We start from the raw sequence: 5,988 nt of genomic DNA, 5'->3' as shown, positions 1-5,988 counted from the left end.
CATGAGCGTTTTGGTCACATCAATTATCGTCTTCTAACTAAGATCATTAACAAAGAACTTGTTAGAAGCGTTCCCAAAATCAATGCCAAGATTGATGGTGTCTGTGGTGCCTGTCAAAAGGGTAAACAAACTAAAGTCCCACATAAATCATCTCGAGATATTCTCACTAAAGCTCCACTTAATCTAATTCATAACCTACTGTTGCTGCAAAGAAGTATGCTTTAGTTATGGTAGATGATTACACCAGATTCACTTGGGTGGCATTTTTATCCCATTAAAATGAAACCCTAAGTGAGTTTAAGATTATTGTTAATAGAATCTAGAATGAACAGGGTCGCAAGCTAAAGAAAATTAGAAGCGATCGTGGAACTGAGTTCAAGGACACCTAGGTGTTTGAATTTTGTGATAAACTGGGAATTATTCAACAATATTCACCACCCATTACTCCACAAGCCAATGGAGTTGCATAAAGGAAGAATAGGAATATTCAGGAAATGGCAAGGGTAATGCTCCATAACAAAAACTTACCATTAAAGTTTTGGGGAGAAGCTGTTTTTACAACATGCTATTTGATCAACTGTGTTTGTTTATGGTCTAAGACCCTAAATACTCCTTATGAGTTGTGGTGTGGTAAGAAGTCCAACTTACACTATCTCAGAGTGTTTGGAAGTAAGTGCTACATTCTAAAAGATCGTGAACAAAAAGGGAAATTTGATTCCAAAAACGATGAAGGTATTTTTCTTGGCTATGCATCTGACAGTCGTTGTTTCGAGTATACAATCTCAGAACCCATGTTATGATGGAATAAACAAATGTTATCATTGACGATCTGAGCGATTTCCGTCATGATGAATCTCCTACTGAATTCCCTCCAACGGAGACAATTATAAAGTCAAAGATATTTCAGAATCAGTAGAAGTTGTACAAATTTTTGCATATCCTGACATTTCTAGTGACGAGGAGAAAACCCCTAGTCAGATGTATTCTTGTTGAACGAGAACGTGCACCACCATGACATCTCTGTGATTAAAGGAATCATGATACTAACAATATTATTGGAGGAACAAATTCTACAGCTAAGATGAGAGGTCAACTTCAAAATATTTGCAATTTTGGATGTTATCTATCGCAAGTAGAACCAAAAAACATTGATGAAGCTCTTAGCGATCTCTTTTGGGTGAATGCAATGCATGGAGAGTTAAATCAATTCCAAATACCAGATGTACTGGAACTCGTACCCTTTCCCTCTAATGAAAATATTGTTGGTACTAAATGGATATTCAAGAACAAGTTAGATGAATTTGGCACAATTGTCAGAAACAAAGCTAGGGTTGTCGCTCAGGGATACTCACAAACTGAAGGTATCGACTTTGACGAAACCTTTGCTCATGTGGCATGCCTTGAGTCCATTATATTATTATTAGCTCATGTTTGTTTTCTCAAGATTAAGCTATTTCAAATGGACGGAAAATCCGCATTCTTAAATGGATGTTTAAAGGAAGACGTATATGTTGCTCAACCTAAAGGATTTGAAAGTTTAGATTTTCCTGATCATGTCTTTAGGATCAGAAAGGCATTGTATGGATTAAAACAATCACCTCGTGCCTCGTTCTAAAAACTAACTACTTCTCTTCTTAGGAAAGGTTTTCAAGAGGTGGGGATGATAAGACTCTTTTTACCAAATGGAGTAAGAAGGAGCGTTAGAGCATTGCTCGGTCGAACTCGCATGCGTTGCTATCTCAAGCATGTTTGTCAATGTTAGTGATCAAAACTATAAGTCTTGATTTCTAGTCTATTATAGCTAAGTCTCTGACTAGGATAGAAAGTGTAGTTGAGCTCAAGGACTTCACGGCGATTCATCATACAAGTAGAAGAACTACTCAAGGAACCGGTGGAACTTCTCGACAAAAAGGTATGTGATGACTTGAACTTATCTATCACTCAAAGGTTTATCTACTCTATCTCCTACTCTTTGAGACAAGAAGTCGTATGCTATATATATATAGACTTGGATTATACACATTTGGTATTTCGAGCCGAGTATACCTCGCCTATCTATATCTCGAAATATGTGTTGGTAAGCTTTTCGCTTCTATCAAGTTTATCTTTATCATGTGACGGAAGTCATGATATGTTTCAATCATCTTGAAACTTGCTTTGACGAGAAATGGTTAACAACTATATAACGTCCTCTAAGAATGTTTCAATGATTGAAATGAGAGTTTAGATTACATAACCAATGGTGGACATAAGCATTGTTGTGGAAACACATTTATGTATAAGTCATATTCCTTGAACTAGAGTTTGCGAACTTTGTTGATCGAGAGAACCGAAAGAATGGCGTGAGCCAAGTCCGCGAACTCAGTCCGCGAACTCAAACCCGTGAATTTCTTCTGGAGTTGACTAACTGCTTGCGTGAATCTAAGTCCACGAACCGGCGAAGTTCTCATACCCGAGAATTTCTGCCCGGTAACTTAAGTCCACGAACCTAGTCTGCGAACTTCAGAAGGTTATATATCTGAAGATAATTTCTGAACTTAAACTTAAAAAGACTAAGGAATGCAGTTTGCAAACCGTGGCTATAAAAGTTCATGAACCGATTCAAGTGAATCAAATCATATTTGCTTCAATCGTGTCTTGTGTAGTACATAAGATTTCCTTGCAATTGAACAACTCTCTAACTAGTTCATTTGAAGTCATTTGAACTAGTTATGGTGAAGAAGAACATGGTTGATATGAAATGCTCATATGGCTAACCTTTTGGTTAACTATTGTTGAACCAAAAAGTACATGCGTTTGGGTACGTTTAACAAACCTAGAAGCGTGCATTGTCAAGTATATGCAACAAGCTAAGTTTTCGATCTAACAGTTGACAAATATTAACTTTGAATATAAATCAGGTTTTCATCTAACGGTATATTGAATGCTTTGTTACTAAGATAACATTGATTGCAAACCCTGATTTGAAAGAATATATACATGAGACATCTAGTATTGTGCAAAACTAATCCCTACACCTTACGTGTGATACTAGTTTGCGTGCTAGAGTCTATTCTCCTTTAACCTTTGGTTTTCTTCTTCTAAAACCAGGTTAACGACTTAAATACTTCATTGGGATTGTGAAGCCAGACCGATACTACTTTTATCAGGGTTGTGTGATCTGATCTTGCATCTTCTATCGTACGATTATAATCAGATTGATTGGCTTGAGATTGATATTTCTGATAGGCAAGATATAAAAAGTAATCACAAACATCTTCGTCTCATTATTTGTGATTCCGCAACATATCGTTTCACTACCATACGATTAAGATTGTTGTGAGGTGATTGATAACTCTAGGCTGTTCTTCGGTAATATAAGACTGGATTATCAATTGGTTCCTGTTCACCTCGATTATTATCAAAAGACGGAACAAAACCTTTAGGGTTTATTTGTGGGAGACAGATTGATCCTTTGATAGAATTGTCTGTGTGAGACAGATTCGTTTATTGTCAAAGCCTGCGATTTTGGATCGTAGCAACTTTTAGTTGTGGGTGAGATCAGCTAAGGGAATCAAGTGCGCAGTATACTGCTGGGATCAGAGGCGTATGAGCATAACTGTACCTTGGATCAGTGGGATATTTATTGGGGTTCAACTACATTCCAGTCCGAAGTTAGCTTGGAGTAGGCTAGTGTCTGTAGCGGCTTAATACAGTGTGTGTTCAATATGGACTAGGTCCCGGGGTTTTTCTGCATTTGCGGTTTCCTCATTAACAAATTTTTTGGTGTCTGTGTTATTTCAATTTCCGCATTATATTGGTTTATCTTTATAATTTAAATAATACAGGTTGTATGTTGGATCATCAATTAGAATAATCCAACCTTTGGTTGTTGATTGTCAATGATTGATCCTTGGATATTGGTCTTTGGTACCATCCAAGTTATTCCTTGTGTTTGATTAAAGACTCGCTGATTTCTATTAGCTTGAGTAAATAAAAACAAGAGAGAGATACTGACTCCTTGAGATACTTTTACCTAGATTGAGTCTAGTTGATACTCTAGAAATTATTTCGGATTTAGTCCATACAGATTGCTAAGCGTAGTATTGGGTGGTGTTGTTATACCCTCGCTTTTTGAATTGGTATCAGAGCAGGCAAACATGTTATAGACCTCAAAAGTATGTGTTTGTAGCGGTCAGACTCTATGGACAAGAGTACTATCTCTGATAAACGCGTCGCCATAAATAAAAGTTCTATCTCGTCATCTATTAAAGAGAAAATTTCTTCAATCTCGAACATAGACAAACCTTGTGTTCTGACGAGACAGAATAACATCGACATGTGTGATCTCGATTACCCTTCAAAAGAGAGCTTCTATGGCAATGAACGGGATTCAGTTGAAGAGGGTGAATTGATTCTAAATCTTGTTAAAATTCAAGCTGATAGATTTAATCGTTTGACGCACCATGTCAATACTCTTCTTGGTGTAATAAGTGATTAAAAATCCAAAGGTAATGTTAAAGATCAGTCTTCGTGCACGACTATTGAGGCTACCTCAAAAAGGATGCCCTGGAAATTGAACATCTCTTGAGTAAGCTCTCTATTCAAGGATGCTCAAAGCAATCCAATATGCCAAGTACTTCTGACACAACTAAAGATGGTTCATGCTCAAAAGTAAAGACGGAAGCCCCTTCTAGTAAAACGGATGTGCCTGAAGTCACCATCACTCAAGGATGTTGCACATCAAATGGAGGGAAGAAATCTTCTAACGATGATATTAAGACTATACTATCTAATCATTCTGATGATCAGAAAGTATGTCTTGGTTGCGAGACAAAGAGTTCTGTTAAGCGAAAGAGAACCTCTAGGTTGAAGTAAAACTCATTGTTTCAACTTCAACACACCTTAGATTTAATTCTTAAAGGTGTAATTGACATTCGTATGACTACACCAATTGGTTTTCGTACCTACCCTTTGTATGTTACCAGGAAAGTCAGTTCAATGAGTTCCTCGAACACTCAAGAACAAAACAGACGTCTTAATAAACATCGTCTAAAGGAAGATCATGTCATAGTCTCTGGAAATAACGATGCCCCTAATGAGAAAGGAAGTTCAGAAGAAAGAAGAAAAATTGATGAAATGAGAAATAATCTGAAAGAGATAATTAAAGGGTATTAAGAATTCGTCAACAGGTTGTCTTCCTCCTCAAACCAAGATTCTTCTGGTAAGAACTTAAACTGTGTCTCGTATTTTGATGAAAATAAGTTTTATGATAATTTATCACATAAAAAGGGATCCCTCTCTAGATTGAGGAGGAAAAAGAGACTTGACCATAAACACAAATCTCTTGATGAGCTCGTGGCTCATACTTGTTCTAATTAATCACAAGGTTTGAAGAGTTTACTCATAAAAACCCTGTTGAGTAAGATGTGTTAATAATCAGGTATACTTTTGGCATTTGCGTCTGTTGAGTTAAGCTATCTTCTTATCGTCCATATCTAAACTTTTTTCTGTGCTAAAAGTATTGTTATGCCTAAATTTGCTTCTCTTTTTCTTTAGAAAGTCCTCGTTTGAGTCTTGTTTCTTGCTACAACTATGCTCAAAATTGCTTTCCTGAGTTATGGAATTTTTTGAGTCTTTTGTTGCAAAAGTCCCTTTTGGGATTTATTTTTGGGGGTCATGTTGTACTCGAACAGATACCCGTGTTCTGGGACGAGTCAAATTTTTAAGAAAACCCTAGAATCCCTTCCCGAAGAGACCCTTAAATATCAACCTATTGGGTTACGAAAGTCACGTACGCATACTCTAGGTTGGCTTCTGGGTTGTCAAGAATGTCTTCTTCTTAATCTTGCTATGGTGGTTTTGCAAGAGGATTCCTTGACAAAGGTTGTGATGTCGAGTCCAAGAAGAAAATAACCCTTGTAGATGAATATCATCCTAATGCTTCATGTTATTTTGCCTATATTCATGAGGATGGTGAAAAGGATGATATGATCTCTGCTGAAGTTG

Source organism: Papaver somniferum, chromosome 4 (genome assembly GCF_003573695.1).
Source record: "Papaver somniferum cultivar HN1 chromosome 4, ASM357369v1, whole genome shotgun sequence".
NCBI classification, from domain to species: domain Eukaryota; kingdom Viridiplantae; phylum Streptophyta; class Magnoliopsida; order Ranunculales; family Papaveraceae; genus Papaver; species Papaver somniferum.
This window is presented reverse-complemented; position numbering follows the sequence as displayed.